At 32.9% G+C, this 20597-nt stretch overlaps 1 pseudogene; it reads right to left on the minus strand.

Annotated features, from left to right (window-relative positions):
• Positions 1-1108: 1108 nt before the first annotated feature.
• LOC149176402 (mitochondrial phosphate carrier protein 3, mitochondrial-like) lies at positions 1109-18212 on the minus strand (annotated as a pseudogene).
• Positions 18213-20597: the final 2385 nt, after the last annotated feature.

Below are 20597 nucleotides of genomic sequence, written 5' to 3' on the forward strand. Positions count from 1 at the left end.
CAAGGCCTATTGATATATTCATTGTCAATCATTTGAAAGTGGGAGCAAATATTTAAAATACCAACTGTCATTGAAGTATTACAGGTTTCTTCGATCTACGCACATCAAATCTTATCTTGTAAAGAAAAATGGCATCAGAAAATATATGAGACATAGACATATGATAGTTAAGCACAGGACAATTCTCATCTTAGTTATGCCAATGTAGTATTTAGAGATCATTGATTTAAGAGGACCTAGGTTTGGACAACATGATTTCAAAATTCATTTCTTTAAGAATCCCTAAGTTCAACACATGCTTTCCAAATCCATTTTCCCAGTGTGAGTGACATGTTCCCCCAAGAGGGGGACATCTAAGTCCCCCCTTTCACCTTTATCAAAGAATGGCAACACCTAAGTGCTTGTCCCAAAGTTTGTTTGTCTAACAACCTATGCAGATATAAAAATAACAAGTGATAGATCTTTGACAAGTCTAGGACCTTGGTAATTATTGGTAGCACTCGCTTTAAGATCAAGAGAATGTCAATTTTACTTAAATTTTTAGCATTAGCATTAATTGTTTTAGGATATTTGAGAGTGGTTCCAATCTATTTAGGCTTTCTATGGAGAAAGTAGAATTTCATATCACATTCTCAATTTAGAAAAGTTAATAGTTTTCAAGGTTTCATGATTGGGAGAACTAGAAAATTTCCATTAGATTGCACAATGATGAATTTGCATTGGAATTTATCATTATTATTTTATGTTTTATAATTTTCTAGATAGTTACTAGGGAATTAAACAAAAGATTTTAATCCCATCTTTCCTTAACATTGTGTGCACTAAAGATCTAGCCATCTCAGCCCAATGGTCAACCTCAATGTTTAATTATATATTAATGTTTGAATGGATGGAGAAAAAACATGAAACCATCCTTTTTAACAAAAAATACACCTCAAAAAATAAGACTTGCAGAAGCACTTGCAATTTGTGTCAATCAACCTAAACTCCAAAGAAACAAAAATCTAGAGTCAATCCTCCATGGTCTTTTATTGAGTAGTGTCTAAGTTTTGTGGTGCATGACAAACTTTCACCATTAAAATTTTATCTCAAGAATGCCTTCTTCAAATTAGCTCAGTTTTCTTAGTTCCTTGAGTTCTGCAAAAAGTGGTGTAACTCCACCAGTGGTCGGCTTGTGAAATAATATAGTGTGACTGGAAAAGCAGTGAAATAAAACAAAAATGACCACAACATGAAAATTATACCATAAAAATGATTCAGGATTCACAATAGAACTCAACAATTTTCTTGTGTTAAAATATATGAAATGCAAACCTTATTTAATCAATGGCTTTTTCCCAGCATGCAGAGAGATAAATAATTCAAGCGTGCCCTAACATTAATTCAATAACAAGAATGGTTTATTCACTTTTAGGAGGAAAGATAAAGAACTTACAAGCTAATGAACACCTTGAAACCATCATAGATACCCCATAATGATGTATTCACTTGTAATAGGTAAGAGAACTTACAGGCCAACGAACACCTTGAAATCATCACAAACACCCCATTGTGCTCCAATAAGTGCTCCAATCATAACAATACGTAAAGGAAGATGATGAGTAAAGAAACGAACAACACCCATCTTCTTCATAGCCTGATAACCACAATCAAACATTGATTGGTTATCACACAACTAAGCATCCATAATAGTGCTAGTACTACAAACCACCAAACATACATACCAGGACTACCTACAAATGTAAACTAAAAACTTAATAAAATTCAAATATGGGTTCATAGCTTACATCACCAACGGTAGCACCGTTACAATTGTTTAAGAAGAAAACTATGTTATTTGCGGGGTGTGAAATAATTGCAAAGAAGACAACAACAATGTATCCTTCTACAAAACTCACTCTTAGTTGTAAAATTTTTCTACATTGGTCCTTGGGGACAAGAACTACATGCTTGTCTATCAAATTTACTATGGTTTCAAAATATGTAAACTTCATTATGGTGTCTGCAAAAACACACATAACACCACTACTAGAGTCATGAAAATATTGTTGCTACACTTTAGAGAGTCAAAATGCAGTTGATGAATATTATAGAACATTAAAAATAACAAAATTCCTTATAAAAAATTCAACTGAGTGAGATTAAGTGTTTCCATTTCCTCATATGTATTCTTATTTAAACAAATTGGACATAGAATAGAGCAAGAAAATAATTTAGTTCAATAAAATGGTGCTAGAACAGTCCCATGAAATATCCTTTAAACATGCTGTCACAAGGAGGGTCCATCAAACTTGTTAGTTTAGAAATGAAAGGATTTAATCAAGAATGCTCCAAAGAGGAAGACTATGCAAACCACTGGAGAAAATATTGTTGAGTATATATCTATTTAGAGAAAAGGAAATCCCAAAGGCTAGACTTAAAACACATGTCATGGTGATGGGATAACATATGAGTCAACATTCATTAATAGTAATTTATTTTGATTAGTGTGATAATTAGAAATGGATAACCAAAGAGAAGATGTAGACACTAGTCATGTGGAAAAGAATGATTAATAGTAAAATTTAGTGCCATGGAGGATAAAGAAGGTATATTTCGAAGAGATCTATGATTCCTTGACAGGGAAGGCTTATCCATGAAATATTGGAAAATGGAATTTTATCCAACAAAAGAATTACCATCGTCAACTCCAATATGTTTTTCACACTCCAACTAGAGTATTGGTGTGTGTTTGAAGAAATATAAAACATAATAGAATAATATATTATATTAATGGATATAGTAAGGGAGAGGTTTAATGTTGTCTATAAAGTGCTATACTTTAATGTCACCCATGTAAAATGTGACAAAGGATAATTTTCCGATGTTTGGATCAAGGACAGGAGCAGAGAGTAGACAATTAAGGCCCTCTTCTTTAAAAGAATATTTTTCCATGTGATGAAGCATGAATGAAAGTATCAAAAATTTAAACAAAGAACATTCCAATATTGTATGCTAAGCAACAAGGAATATAAGAATGAAGATTACAACACTAGGGAAAAATGAAGAAATAAAGATAAAAGGTATGAGTTTATATATTGTGGGTAAAGTAACGAATATTGGGTCTAATAAAGAAGAACAATATGTCAAGCAGAAGGAAATTCAATTTGATATAAAAACTAAACAAGATCAAATGGAGCAAGAGGAAATCTGATCTAAATTGTATCTTCACAAAAATCTCTCTGTAAATTTGGTAAGAATAATTTAATTGAAGTTGAGGAAGTTTCCATAATTCACTTGGAAGTTGAAATGAACCATTTTAATCATTGGAATTCAAAGGTAGTCCATTAAAAATGAAAGTTGTGGAGAAGAAGCACATTCAATAGAGAGAAGAGATGATAAGGAAATTGAGAATAACAAAGATGAGAGCTGAAAGAAGCAGTATGCTTGATGATTCGATGAGAAGAGGACAAATGTTGTCCTGTGGTGAGTGAAAATTTTTGTTGACCCACATTCATCTGCAAATTTCCCGTCAATGAATAACAATACACTGAATCTATGTATAGTTCACGGTTTTGTAATTAATTGTCTCCTTACTAAAATCTTCAATCAACCTCGTTTTCTTCCGTGTTGGGTTTCTAGGAACATCTCACTATATCTATGTGTTTTAATGTTATGTAATCTATGTGAGACTATTGTTTTCATTTATGGTGTATTTTTATTGTTAGTTGCACACAGGTCGCTATGATAAAATGTTTCCTTATATCATATAATTCCCATAAGTATTTAATGAATTTCAACAACTCATTATTTTCCTCTATATATTATACTCATAGATTGAAGATAAATGTAAGTGATGTCAAAGTCGTTAGACTTACATAGGAGGTTTCCAAAATGGTTTACTTGAGTCTAGTGGTACAACGAACATATTTAACATTGTTGGTTGATTTTATTTCTTTGTAGGTTATTTACCTCTCCTCTTAGCAACATTTTTTTCTACAGGAAAATTCAAGGTTATATTTTGCCATCCATGAACCTATAGTCATCCCCCAAACCAAATGTAATTTCTTAAGTTGCGCAAAAATTGTATGCAATCATATGGCAACCACACAGACTATACACATCTCTAGCAACGTGTGATAAGAATTCCCTACAATAGCCCAATCATCCCTCTATTTTTTTCAGGTCCATTACCTATATAATCAGTGCATAAATTCCTTAAACCTTTGTTTTTCAATGAAAAATAAATTATAAATGCATTCTAGACAATGATGAGGTGAACTTTTAATTTTTCTCAAGCCGAGACAAATAATGGATTCCAATCATATATTTGGGTGTTGCTTTATTTTCTTGGGCATGTAAATATAGATATCCAATCTATTAATTGCATGTTATCACTCACATTGAAATGTGAACGCACATATATGTATCATTGAAGACCATAGAGTTGTAATCCATTTTTCCACTGAAAGAATTGTAGAATGTTGCATGAAATTGGGATTGCAAGAAAATGAGCAATGGAGAATATACAAAACATAGCAGACTTGCTTTCCATATGTTGGAATTCAACTGAACCGAAATTTATTTTTCATATCTTCAAACTAATAATTGTAATAAGGTGATAAACAACAATTCAACATGTTCTTGCCCTACTATTAATTGCAAAGACCTAATTTTAATTTCATTCCACGAGTATCAATGCTCGTAAAATGGATACGCCGTAGGCCTACTATTTATAAATGAAATGTGTAAAGAAGGTCCAAACATTAGGATTTAAAGGATCTAATGGCACTATTACCCTTCCAAGTAGTTAAATTCCATTTTGGTATGAAGTATTTTGGGCTCATTCTGAAACCTAATGCATATGGATTCCTTGATTGAGTATGGATTTATAAAATAAGTTGAAAAGAATATCACATGATGGTGTACAAGGTGGTCATCAAAAGGGAGTAGACATACCCATATCTAATGTTTGTTTAAAGATGCACCAATGTGTTGGTACTCTTTATCATATGTCCTTGTAGGAATTTGAGACAAGAGAAGCAAATTTTTCAATTATCTATGATAGGGTAATAGAGAAAAAGATGCCATCCCCTTTGTCAAATGGTAGAGGCTTGCTAGACCTAAGAAGTTAGGTGGATGGGGACTGAAGCATATTAATCAATTTGGTAGAGCTCTCATAGAAAAGAGTCTCTGGAGAATGCTTACAGTTATTGGGCTCTGGAAGCAAGTTATGCAAGCTAAATATATAGCCCCCCTCCATGGACGAATGGATAATATTGCCCCATAAGTCCACAAAAGATGATTCCTCCCATGGAAGGAACTCGGGTTAGATTTCCTTCATGTGGGAAATTTATTTTGTTGGAAAGTAGTAAAAGGGAGTGTTATGTTGGCTATGGACACTTGCACTATTTATGAAAGACAAAAATAACTCTCCAAGGAGCTATCATCATAGTTAAGAAAACATGACATCCTCTCTCTTGGAGATACAAAAATCCTTGGACACACTTCTTTGGCAATAAGGATGGGAGTTTTCTTCATTTGGATAGACATCTAGCTTGGAAATGGAACTCTTTTACTTCGAAATTTCAAATAAATTTTATTAGATTGTTTAAGGATAAAGATTTTGTTGTTTAGTCAAAGAATCTAGTTGGCAATATATACAAAGAAAATACAGATTATATCACAAGTTTTGTTGAGGAGCCACCTTAGGTTCACTAGTGGTGGAAACCAATCTAGAATATTATTGCCTCCTCCTAAGACAAATATTGGATTTTGGCTTCTCCTATAAAATAAGGCCCTCAATGGGATTTTCTCTAAAGAAGGCCTTAGAAAAGACCTAGATTTGGTCCCCCTTGCAAATGCAATGAGAAAATAATATGGAATATCCTTTTGAATTCTACTTTCATAAAAGAAGTTTGGAAGGATCTCCCGATCTCTTATATATATAAAAGGTCAATGTGAAGGATCCTCACTAGTTGATAGTTTCAAATGGTTAATGGAGGACATGTTTGTGCCATGTCACAAATCAAGGGGTATTTGGGTCACTAGAAATAATATTATCTTTGAGGGTGAGCCTTATTATCCCACTTAATTCTTTCCTAAAATCCATCAAGAAAACCTAGTTCTCTGATGATTAACAGACATACCCCTTGTGGCTTTTCAATGGTGATAGTAAGGAGATTTCAATAGACTGTGGAACTATGGGTACAAATTATTTTTTTGATGCTCATTTTGCTACTTTCACATTGAATCTTGGGAGAAATTTTAACAACTAGTCATAGATCAGAGCTTTCGCAGCCATTCTTAAAATTGTTTTGCACAACATCTATCATTTTCCTTCTCTTGAGCAGGTGACTGTTCAAAGGATAAATTTCTCAAACATCACCTTCAGGCATATTTACAGGGACCATAGCATGTATGCAGACAACCTATCAAAATAGGGAAATCATGTCACTTGAAGTCTTATGGATCTCCATAATCACACATATGAAGAATCCTTCCCTCATAATCTCAGAATCTTCATATATTATGACCTCTCTATGTTTACAATTCTAGTAGATTGCCTTTCGATGACAATCTCTACAGATTTTTCCTTACATCAACTGATTTCCTAGATAGTGTTTCTTATATAGGTTCTTTTTGTTTCAGTTGTTCAGGGGTATTGTTTGTCAGTAAATATATTTTGTACAATGATATTTATGGAAAAAAAAGGTCCTCATATTCTTGTGCATGATAACACATACACAATGTAACCTTTTTCACCTCATTATAATGTCAGTTTTTTCTTTAGTAAAAAACATCACATATTTAGGTAATATTTAGTTGGCTTGTATTGAAATTGGGCCCCTTCATAACCTCCAAACATACAAGAAATCAATATTATCATCTTCAGTAAACCATTATATTGCAACCTTCAAATCATATCTTCTTGGATAATTTTTTGACTAGATCTCGCAAGAATTTATATGTTCACAAAATCTGTAGTTGGTTTTCTTGTCATATTGGGGATTGAATTTCAAGGCCCATTATGTGGAAGACCTTCATAGTAGACATTTGAATTGGTTCAATTAATTTTCTTTGTAAAGGACATTGCATAATTAAATTTCCCTTTCACAATATGTTCCTGCAATAATAATTTGGGCAATGATTGGTGGTATCTCCAGTAAGATAGTCACATTAGCGATAATTGTTGAACCATAAATTAATTCATCCATGTTGCATTAAATAATATATACATTTGAGATTGAGAAGTAAATGAATTTTTAGTTATTTGGAGTTTAAATCTCAAAAACCTGCCAATCTGAGCTGGAATGCTCCACATCCCAATACCCAAATATGAGATGTCATCTCTTCCATAGTTATCTTTTTCTTTCATTTGTAGTAGAATCTCAATGAGAAGCAACCTTGTCCCCATCCCACCTCTCTCTTTCTCTCTCAAAATTAAAGGTGAATCTATATGTCACTTCAATGTACAAAATGATCTATTTTCTCCCTCCGTTGTTATTATATTAAATTGTACTATTGCATATTTTTTCCACAGTGTGAGGCCTTTTGTATTTGCAAGTGATTAATCTCATCATAGAAACTCATATTTAGATAATAATTCATGATGTCAACATGTATTATTCATAGTATCAAACTTACATCCTAATCTCAAAAGCATTATTTTTATATTATCAAAAGTGGATGGATAAAGAAGTTAAGTGAAAAGATAAGAACTCTTCATCAATATTGAATAGTAACATAACAAGAATTAATCAATTCCCGCACCTTAGCAATATTAAATGATTTTTTTCCAAGATACATGAGTGTTCAATTAATATTGTATATAAATACATTTAATTATTTAAAAATCAAAATCAATGATTAAGGGGTTACCTACATCTAGAGCTCCATTTGTACATGAAGTATGATCCGCATAACTTTCTCCAATACAAATTCCCTGTAGTTAAAATTACTCGTCTTCAACACAAATACCCCCCTAAGAGCCACTGAAAAGCATAACATGGGCACCTTGTCAACATCACATGTTTCCTACATCTCTCCAACTCTTGTTCTAGATGGTTCTACTTCACATGACTTGTTTCAAATTATTAAAGTTGAAACAAATAAGCTTTGTGGTAGGCACACAAAATATATTAGATAATGGTAGCTTAAGGGACTATACATGAAATGGGAGAGAGAAAAGGAATGCTGAAAAAAATCGACATGGTTCTCTCTACAAATTGCTTATAGATTTTGGCTTTTCTTAGGGTTGACTAAGTGGGTCAGAAGTTGTTTTCGCTGAAAATCATTTGTAGTGCTAATTAATGGGTATCTTGGAAACCTATTCCAAATTATTGTAAGGGGCATACCTATAAAGCATATACCAACGAAAAAATACTAGCACTTAACATACATATTATATTGTCATGCAAAAATAAATAAAAGGCCCACGACAATGATGTCAATAAAGTCCAATTTTAAACTGACATCTACGATGATACAATGATACACAAAAAAAACTTGTTAGAGTGCACAAGCTTAACACTAATGTATCCAGATAAAACATGTTTGGAGTAGTGGTTTAGTGGACATTTGATAACAAATAATAACAAGTGTTGTTCTTACAAAATAATGTAATACGTTACAATATATTGAAAGACATGTTAAAACAAAAACTTTTGATCCAAAGGAGCATAGATTATCATAAAATTGTCTACATAAAGCCTCAATATATGCACTTATCTCTTGTATTCCAATATATTAATAGATTTATAAACACAGAAAAAAGAGCTTTGACCCCTAAGTAACATAGGTTAGTATAATACTCTATAGAAAAATTCAGTATATGTAATGACGAAAGGAATAATGATATTTGATACTTAAAAGGAATTTTTCATCCCTAAAGTGGTCCAATACCTTTATACAGGCTACAATGATTGAGAAAACACAATAAAGCTTCATGAGTACTACATCAAATTTTATTCAAAATTGATAAAAATATGTAATAAAGGGAGAAAAACTTACCCAATAACTCCTCCTAATCTAACAAGCTTTGGAAGCCCATAAGATAATCCTCTAAAAAAGCCAGGTTGTGTTTGTACTCACAATTTCAAAGCCTCAAAAGGGAAAAGGAAAATATCAACAATAAATTTTGCAAATGCAAATCCCACGAAGTAGATCAATGTCTTTTATTTCACAATATAGTCAGGCCCTAGAATGTATGAGAATTACTTCTTAAAGAACTCATAAAAGACAAACTTACAAGAACCCTGAGAACTATATCCAAGAAGAGTTGGCACCTAGCCTTTGAATAAACCCTTTGCTCCTTGTTCTTTAAGAAAAACACTGAAACCAATGGAGATGCTCTTGTACTTCACAGGGTCAATCTAAAAGTAACAACAAAAAACACAAAAGGGATGTAAAAAATTTAGTTAGGAAAGGATAAAACATTGAAGTTAGTAAAAGAACTTAGAAGATTAGAAATCATATCTTCCATATTTGAGGAAAATTTCTTTAGGTCAAAATCTATTTCTATAATCATGTCAAATTCTTAAATAAAGCTAAGAATAAGGTTCATGTTTTGCAGGATACAACCAATTTAGAGTCTCACTTGTCACAAAAAATATTCGGTTGTCAGAAAATGATGCCAAATTGACATGTAGTCTATTTGATTTTGTAATTTATACCTTCATGTGTTCAAGAATAATATATTAAGGTAAGTCACAAGGCTTTTCATGTGTCCATGGCATCCAAGTCCTCAATGATAGCCAAGAAGATTCATGATCCAAATGGGGATCCTTTGTTTCAAAAGCCTTGCTAGAAAATTAGAATGCCTATTTTCCCAACAAGTATATCATGTGTATGTTCACTGGTTCTTGGGTTAAGATATTTTACACGTTTAAATATTCTCTTTCCCCACAAAAAATAGTTTACATAATAAGAACTTTGTCATGCGTTCATGGGAACACAAAAACAAAATCTTCTTCTTTTGTTAGGAAATACATGCATTCAATCATTGGGCATTTGAAGAAAACATAGAACTAGTTGAAGAAACTTTTAGACTTTGATATGTCCCCCATTTGAAAATCATATTTCAAGTGTGTACAAATTCTAGAACTAGTTGCAGAAACCGTTTTCTCACTATGACTTTAACAAATCCCCAAATTAATGGGTGTAATTTAATATAAACAAATGTAAAATGTAAGTAGATTTTTGTAGGTAAAAACTAGTTTTAGCTTGGGTTATTATGACTAGAAGTTGTTATTCCCCACACCCCATACGAGATCAAATGCCACCATGTTTCCCCCCCATGGGCCTATTAGGACTGGAAAGGTACCAACAATATTACTCTCTCTTAAGTGCTTGGGAGTGGGACGATATTCTTGCAAAAGTTTGGTCCATTAAGTCTAGCTTGGATGCTTAAAAGGAGAAATTTCTTATACCACTCCCACCCTATCCCACTTCATAAATCCAAGTTCAATGCACAAGGAATTTCACTTTCCTACATTATTTCTTACATTATTGGACATTGGATGAGATATTTCCTCACATTTATCAGCCAAAAGGGTTAGCTTAACCAGTTGTCACCAATGTTGTTAGGCATTTTTCTAGTTTTGTACCAACAACTATCTAGTTCAAATAACCCTAGGTTAGGTTCCGTTCTCTAAGTCAACATGTTTACTAGGGACACCATCAAAAAATGTGGTGATGCATCCCTTCAGTTTCCATACAGGGTTTTCCTCAAGGGAAAAAGGTTTTAGAGTCATGTCCCCAAGCCAACAATGTTGCATGGGACCACCCACACCCTAAAACAAAACCCACATACCCTTCAATCCCATGTTCTAGATACTTGTGGATCATTATAAAATGTCCCCAGATATCTAGAGACTACATTGGAGATTCGGGGACCTACTGGCCATCCCCAAGATATTCCAAGTAGATCTTAGGAACATTATGAACAAATTTTAGATATGTTTTTGGCAGAGTTCAAGGATTTTCTGGGCAGGTATCAGGGATGTTCTAGGAATATTTCAGGAATAATCCAAGCATATATCTTAATTTTTTACAATCATGGACATTGATAATTGAACATTATTATCATTTTTCCCATCCATTATTTTTACATTGCATTGAATCTAAATCTATTGTACAAATTGCAACTCAAAACATGAGTTTTGTATGTTGGGTTTCAATTTTGGATTGTTGTGATCTAGATATTGAATATTAGGTGGAAAAATCATAAGAAGCAAGGTGCCCATGTCAAGAAAATATAAAATACAATGTTTCAAAAGTCTAAATACTAACTCTTGTGGTTATTTCTCTTGTTCTTTCTCATTTTTTAGATCATATCAACTTTTACATATTGTGCATGGGTTTCTACGAGTCATTCAAATTCAATGCTTCCACCACCCCAACCTCAAACATTATGAAAACAATCAGATAGTAGTGACTTGGATTGGGTATTAAATGTTTAAATAAATTCCTATTCAATCCCCTTCTTAATCTGAAATATAAATTTATTAATTTAATCTCTTTATAGAACCAAATTATTTTATAGTGATTTTCAACACAAAAATATAAATTTGTAAAACCTATTTAGAAAAGAATGTGTTTTATGCTTAACATAATCACCATTGTCAAGAAATGTAAGGAGGAAAACTACTATAAATATAATTCTCTATCTAATAGATCCTTCATGGACCTTCTTGCAAATTGAAAATAGTTAAATTTAAGTCTCCTAAAGCTAAAGCACATGTCTAGTAGGTAATAATTGAAAATAGTTACAATGATGTTTTCTAAAGCTAGAACTTGTGTCCAATGACCAATAATAGAATATAATTCAACACTTTTTTAAATTTCCAGAGATATTTTATAATTGGTGAGTGCAAGGGTTATGCATAATCCTACTTCTATACCTTGTTATGCTTACAACATTGAAACAACCACCAATGTTCATATATATATATATATATATATATATATATATATATATATATGTAGTCCCAAACCCGCCATCCCTTGAATAATTTGGGGGTGTGATCTCACCATCCTTGGACACATCACCCTATCCCCACCATTCCCTCATCCCTAAGATGCAGATGAGACATCTAAATATAATAGAATTAACAATTTCAATATGCTTCCCAATGTTTTTAATAAATTCCAAGTTAAATAGAAACTATTAAGAAGACCAAATGTTTTCACCACAAATTTCAACAAACATAGAAATGGATGGAAAAAAATTACCCAAGTGTCCAGATAAACAAATTAAACTCAACAAACAAGACAATGGAAAAATTTAGATTTAAGCAAGTACTATGAATCTTAACAGCTAATTTAATGGATGTCCACATTGGAAACAATTTTTGCTAATATAAAAGAATCAAATTTGATAATTAGAAACTAAAAATACAACTTTAACATAAGCATACATAATTAAAACAAATATTGATTCTTCCTAGTCAGGCGGTTGAGATGGGGCATCGCCATGCAAAAGAATAGAGCTCAAACCTAGGTGGGATTAAGGCCCTATTCAAGATAGGTTTCCCTATTGTTTTAGGAAATTCCAAGTGCATAGAAGTTATTAAAAAGACCATATGTTTAAAATAGGTTCAAATGGCACCAATATGGATGTAGACGCATTACTTAAGTGTCAATATATGCATATCAAACTCAACAAACAAGTAGATGAAAAAAACTAGATTAAACCATATGCTCATAACCTTAACACGCTTTAGTGGATGCTTACAAGCCCGGAAAGGGCTTACTAATATGAAGAATCAAAACAGATAATTGGAAAACTTAAAAAATAAATATATAAGAAAAATAAAAATAACTAAATAACTTAAATAGATAGTCTATCTAATTAAACAAAATCATAAATACACCCTAAATAAGAGGTTGGCATGGGACAACATCATGCAAAATTATTCCAGATTCAAGCCTGGATGAGCTTACACCCTAGTTTGAGATGGATTTCTAAATATTTTAAGAAATCCCAAGATGCATACAAATTACTAAAAACGGTATATACTAGCTCACACATGTCAACAAACATCAATATGGATATAAATGAATTACTATCCAGATAAGATAATTAAACTCAACAGACAAAAAAATCAGTAATCGCTACATCAAGGCATATGCTTTGAATCATAATAGAAATTTTTAAAAAATGCCCACAAGCTTCAAAACAGTTTTACTAAGATAAAAGAATCACAACAGATAATCATAAAACAAAAAAAGAAAACATAAAAATATGTCTATAAAACTAAAATGGATCTTGAATTTACTTGGTCAAGTGGTATTTCAACATGCATAAAACCAAGGTTCAAATATTGGCAGGATTAGAGAAATATTCAATATGGATTACCCAAGATTGAATAGGTCTCCATGATCACACAGACCATATTAAAGTGGACGAGGTTCATAGCTAGGACATGATGAGAAAAAGAATTTCGAAATAAAGTAATATAGATCTTGGATTGCTAAACTAATTCAAATCTTGGATTTCCTAAGATTGTCTGTGGCTAGCTATTGAAGGCATTGATTATATAAGGAAGAGGTCAAAGGTTCAAATCTCATGGAAAGATCTGCTTCAATGTTAAAGTGGTGTTTATTGTGTCAATGTAAATTTGGATTCAAATCTCTCTGTGGATAACCAATAACACTTATTTGCTAAAACTATATGAAAAAAATAAAAATAATAGCTCCCATTGGATCAATCAACCACATCTATCAACCAAAACAATCTGAAAAGAAAAAATAAGAAGAAACAGATCCTACCAGAGGATTTATCACAACATGGTTAAGACATTAGTACACAACTCTTGGCTTGAAGGGGCTTGGAACAAGGTTCAGAGTTAGTTGTTCTAACCAAAAGAACCCTATACTGCCAGCCCTTTTGGCAACAACCCACGTAGCGCAAGTTGAGGTAGTATTAGGGGATGTTAGAACCAGGTTTCTTCATCCAGAGGGCTATGTGGTGTGTTTCTACAAAACTTAGTGTTTGATCTTGATCTTCGCGATGCCTAACTCTTAAAACCCATAATTTATAGTAATTAATAGCTATCAAATTTATGTCCTTCACTGATTGCGCTAAACATCATATAAAGAAATAGTTCTATGCCTTCGTGAATCTTTTAAGTACTTTTCTTGATTAATTTCATTAAGTAGATAAAAAATACAGTAAATTTAGAGATAAAATAATGATACATATATAGTTCTTCAAAACAAGCCTTTTATTATGCTTCAAATCTTCAATTACAACTTCTTCCAACCCTACGCACATAGCTGCAGGGTCCCACACACTTAGCTATGAACATACCAAGGTATTCATACACATAGGTGTAGGAGCCTTCCCTTTCGCCCAAGTAGACAATAGATAAAATCAGACCCAAATAATGCACTATTCTTACTTTTTTCTACTTATGCACTCTATATTCTTCAGGTAGCATCTTACCCTTACCATAGCAGTTTTCTATTAACTCTTTCAATCCATGCACCGCTTTCTAGTCCCTTAAGAGCTTCATGCAAGTCTGTAAGAAGGATGGAAATACTGAAGTATATGTTTCCTGCATAGCAATGACCTCATCATGCTTTTCTCTTCATGAACTATGGTTCTTTGATGTGGAAACTCCTGAACCCACAAAGCTCTTCTTTGTCTCCACAAATGTTTATTTTGCCTTATGTAGATCAAACTCAGTATCCTTGTTAGTAGCCATGCGCACCCAAGGATTCTGTTCTGGTCATTTGCTTGTGGCTTTATCTTCCCCAGTAGTTATACCACTTTGAATAACTATATTAACATTGTGGTCATCCTCGTGTGGTTCTGACCTCATCATCTGGATATTCTGAGTGGGTTGCTGGTTCTTCTTCTCTTCCATCTTTGCGATGAGTACATGACAATCTTCTATTACATGGTTAACTGTCGGAAGTACTAGCAAGATGGGTGTGTTTGGTTCTGACAATCTGATGCAAAGTGGCCTTGTTCCCCATAATTATAACAAATAATCTATTTGTGATCTCTTCCATCTCTTCCCCCTCATCCTTTTCCTCATCCCTGGAATCCTCCATTCGCTGCATATGCGCCTTGATCTTGCTATAGATGATTCTTATATTTTACTCTTTATGTCAGATTTCTATCCATCATTAACTCATAGCTTTAGCATTGCGCTCCTCATGGCCTACAAACTCACATAAATTGCAAAATATTTGTTGGGGTGTCTACACAAACTTCTACAAAAAATGGAAATTGTTTGTTGAGTGTTTTCCTATTATTTGGTAGATAATGCACCATTGCGCTACGTCGTTACTTGATCCAGTGTATTTTCTGGCTTCATTGGGATAAGACCTCGCCCAATTATATAGTTTTGATATACCAAGAAATTATATTTGTCATGACTATTTCCTTTGCACTTTAAGCACCATACTTCAACATGGGTCTAATTTTGGACCTCTTTCCCCTTTTTGAGATCCTATAATTCCATACACAGGCTAGGCAACCACAATTGAATCTACTGCACTTCTAGATTCATATCCTAAATAGGTGAAGTGTCCAACTTCATAGAAATTTCCTGTGATTTATCATGTAATACAAGCTTCTGTTGTGACAATGGTAATCTCAAATGAGGTAGCAGTGAAGAAATAAACCAATCCTTATGTTGCTCATTTGAGATGTGTATATTAGCCTATTGTAGCAGAAATTTCAACCTTTGATCAAAATCCCATGCAGATTCATTCACCTTCTACTTAACTTCTTTGAACTCAGTCACAAACTCAGCTTGAGACTTAGGATTTATAAATTCATTATTCAATGCACCTTTTGTGTCTTTAAATGAAGTAGTTGGATGAGTTGTATTGTACTTAATATACCAACTCATTGCCCTATCTTGCAATGTTGTCACCAACTACACTTTATTTAGATCATTATTCGTTATCTGCTATGACTTCCACACAACATCTACTACAAACCAAAACTGATCAGGTTATTCCCTCCCTAGGCCCCTTAATATATGCATATTCATAGTGTTCACCATATTGAATAGTGGAGGTGGATGTGGAGGTGTAGGTGGAGGTGTAGGTGGAGGCATAGGTGTGTGAAATGGAGGTAATGGTGAAGGTGGAGTGGATGGATGTGGTATTCCCACACAACCCTGATCCATTAACTACGACGCACCTCTAAGTCTCTTTGGACTACTACTTTCTTCTTCGTACTCATTAATTTTATCTAGATGTTCTCTGAACTATTTCCTACTTTGTGTAGCTCTCGTCGAGTGTCGTTTAAACATCAATTTAGTGGCATAACCAGTTTCTTGCATAATAGCATTTTAATCCAAGTTTTCAGAGACTTCAGATACTTAGCTCTTGGTCCTTTGAAAAGTTGGCGTTCATTTTTGCTACAATTGGCAAATGTATCAATCGGAAACTCAGTAATAAATCTGCCCAAAATACTATCAATCCAATAGTTGACAACCTTCACAACCTTGTTTTTGGATCTTTCGAGGAACTTCACTAGCTCTAGAGCCCACACAATAGGGTTATCCATCTCCCAGGCAGGTTGACCATCTTCCAATTTAGCAAACCATTCATATAATTCACACAGAAAAGAGTAGAAGAAAACTTCGTATTCTTCTGTATACAAGTATCTTTGTAACCACTCTTCTTCCGCTAGGTGTAGGTTCCCGTTTTCTTGAGCTGCAAACTTGTGTAGCTTGTGATCTATCCACTTTTTAATATCCTTCTTAGTTGGTATCCACTTATTCCCCATCACACATTCCTCAAATAGATCTCAGTCCCAACAACAGAACCATTTGTTGTCTTCAAGGGGCTTCGACCGAGGTTGGGAGTTAGCTACACTAACCAACAAAATCATATACTCCAGGCCCTTTCAGAAACAACCCATGTAGTGTAGGCTACAATCTCACCCAAGGGAGTATTGGGGGATGCTAGAACTAGATTTCTACATCCATAGGGCTCTGTGATGTGTTTTTTCAAAACTTAGGGCTCGTTATTGACCTTCACGAACCCTAACTCCTAAAACCCAGAATTTATAGTAATTAACAGTTATCATATTTATGTCCTTCACCAATTGCGCTAAACATGCATAAACTCATATAAATAAACAAATCTATGTCTTCACGAATCTATTAAGTACTTTTCCTGATTAATTGCACTCAAAAAATAAAAATTACAGTAAATTCAAAGATAAAACAGTGATATACATATACCCAGATATTTCTTCGAAACAAGCTTTCTATTATGCTTCAGATATTCAATTACAACTTCTTCCAACCTTGCGCACACAGCTGCAGGGGCTTTCACACTCAGTTGTAGACTTACCAATGTCTCCGCTCACACAACTACAGGATCCTTCCCCTTTTCCCATGTACATAATAGATAAAATTAGACCCAAATTATGTACTATCCTTACTTTTCTCGGATATCTTATGACTCTTCTATGAATTCCTTTGATATTCTTATTCATTACATTACCATGGTCTGTGAACCATGGGCGGGTCTGAAAATAACTTGATTCTAACAAAATAAGGGTCTTTGACCTTCCTAAAGCCCCTTTTACATCTATCACCCTCTGCTACTCATTTGCCACTCCTCAAAATGTGGAGACTTTACAATATTTAACAAAACATAACAAAATTTTACCCAGGGGACTCCTTCCCAACAACAACTTACCAGTTATAAATAAGGGAAAAGACTAAAACTAATTTAACAAAATCCCAACTGCATGAAATTGATTTGATCCTCCATAGGTTGAACCAAAGCGATCTCAAGAGGTATCTTGATATCTTATAAATATATATATATATATATATATATATATATATATATATATATATATTAAATGCCAATGTGGGAAAAGATATTTGTTTCAAAAAGAAACTTCTATATTACATTTGATGAGATCTAGATGGGTTACCCCCATATGGGTGAGGCCACAATTGAGAATTCCACCTATGGTGTAGGCCGCATAAAAGGTCTGGGAATACATGACAATTTTCCTCTTATCACTAGACACTAGCAGAACAAATGTCTTTGGAGCATTAGCATTGGCACTTACATTTTCTACTAAACTCTTGGTGCTGTTGAGATTCAACAAAGGATATGTTTCTGTTTGGGAGAGTCTCCAATACAAATGCGAGTCTGCTAAGATGCCTCAATGAAGATGAAGATGGGAAGTAAAGAAATCTTGGAAACAGAGATCGAGTGTCTTGCTTTGACATCACCATGGTCATGGATTCGATCAATCAATGTGTAACATGGCCAGATCGAATGCATGAGAGAGAAATATGGTTGCCTCTTCACTACTTCCTCCTTCATTGTCTTTGGCTAGGCTTTTGAGGAGGCTTCAGGTTGCATCTTCTTACTTTTTATTATTATTAATATTCTTATTTTATTTTTATTTAAGGATACTGTAATATTATCCTCCTTTTTCTTGGGTGAGGTCTTCATGTGTTTTATTTAGAATTTATTTCTCCTTGGTGAGGGGTAACCCACCATTCCTTCATTAGAATATTGTCCTTTGTTGCCAATATCTCTCCAAGAACTATGGGAATTGGTTAATAAAGGGTGAAATTCTATGGTCAATGTTCTCTCTATTGTGGTGGGACTCTATTCATTCATAAAAGATGAATTTCTATGTTTTGTGCTCTCCTTGTTGTGGTGGGACTACACTGATTAATAAGGGGGGAAATCCTATGGTCAATTCTGTCATTGGTGTGGTAGAATTCCATTCATAAGATGTGTAACATGTTTATTAGGAATTTAAATTTTAATGATGAATAGTATCACTTTTTTTAATAATAATTCAGAATTTAAATAACATATAGCCATTTCTTTTAATTGATTTACATTTTTTTTATTAAAATTAATTAGAAATAATGAATAAAGATATAATTTTTGCGTCGTTTAACTTATAGATGAAATGGACTTTTTAAGAGCATTTCTCTAGTTAATTTTACTCAAAATTTGGCACACAATTTTTATAGCTTGAATTTGAGTGTTTAATCCATAAAGTTTGAGTGTCCCAAGGATTTTTCAAGGCTTTCAATCCATTTATGCATTTAAAAATGCATTATAAACAACAAAAAATCACAATCTTACTTGAGATTATATCGTTAGATTCTGGTGAAAAGATAATTTCATCTGTAAGTTGAACTATTATAATTTATAATTGTATTTGTTTTGGGATGGCACATACAGAGGGGATTATTCATGATTTCAAATAAAAGCATCAAACAAATTTTACAAAGGATTTTAGAGAATTCTTAACTAATTAGGCTAAGCTTATATTTTTTTTTAGGTTTACTTATTGTAACTAAATTGAGAATAAGGATTTTAATAGTTACTAGATAGTCAAGTTTACTAATTAATGTATTATTTTTTGTCTAGTCAGTTGTTCCTAAAGAATCAACTTAAACCTCTACACATTAAATTGTCAACCTGGGATTTCGTCTTTTTATTGCAACTCTGTCTGCCCAGTTGGTGCAAGGCTAGTGTTAAAATTACCTTGTTTTGAGTGCGGCTAATAAGAAGCAAAGACTAAGAAATGAAAGGAACAATAGAATCTTTTACTGAAAGAATACTTTATTTCTATTTCTAATTCATAACCAAACTAATAACATAAGTAAATCATTTTGTTCCTATGAAGAAATCATAAAGAAATTTAGGCTGCTTCTTAGCAAATCATAACTATGATAGAGGAATTTAAATGCATATATCAGGAAAGCATTAAATTGTTTAAAACTAACAATCCTTGCTTTGTTGCGAGAAATAATAACAAAACATAATGCTGCGAAAGGAATTTTATCTAATCTCTATTCACTACAATTGATCTTAAATACTAACAGTAAATCTTATGAACAATAATTCAATTGATGGAATAGTAAATCATTCAAAAAATGAGAGTAAGAAGAAATAATTATATAGAAAAGACAGCAATTGTTCCAGGACTGGGCCCACAGTCTCTGAAATCTAACTGTATTAAAGCTAACTCAATACACTAGATTTAAACAAAATCACCAAAATCTTCTTTCATATGCAATAGTAAATTACATGAAAGTATGTGAAAACTTAAGACAGTATGTTTCTTCAGTCACCTTTTGCAATTGACAAGAGAAAATTAACCTCCTTTACTAGAGTTTAATTGTTCTTTTATATTATAACATAATTCTAAATTGAAAATAGTAAGGCTATCTTGAGAATCAAAAGATTTTCACGCATTAGGGGAATTTTGATGTCTAAAATGGGCCTCCTAAGAAAATGTACAACCAAAATAAACTTTATAATAACAAATAGGATTCAAGATGATTATTTCAACCATGGGGGATGATTCACCATTTTTTGAGTAAAAAAGTAAAAACATTAAAAAATAATAAAATAATAAAACTACTTTTTCAACATATCTCCCTAAGGTTTTACTCATATTTTGAGAGGGAGTACTCATTGGATGAAAAATTTAATTCCTCATTCAAGGAGTACCCATGTTGCATACTCCTAATGGACCTTGTTAGACGAAAAATAAGAAATGCATGAAAAATCGTGATTGCAATCACATTTTTCATGTATTTCTCATTTTTCGTGTGGTAGGGTCCATCGAAAGTATGAAATATGGA

This window comes from Pinus tabuliformis, chromosome 4_1 (genome assembly GCF_031772625.1).
Source record: "Pinus tabuliformis cultivar Carrire ecotype Pingquan chromosome 4_1, CPIR1, whole genome shotgun sequence".
NCBI lineage: Eukaryota > Viridiplantae > Streptophyta > Pinopsida > Pinales > Pinaceae > Pinus > Pinus tabuliformis.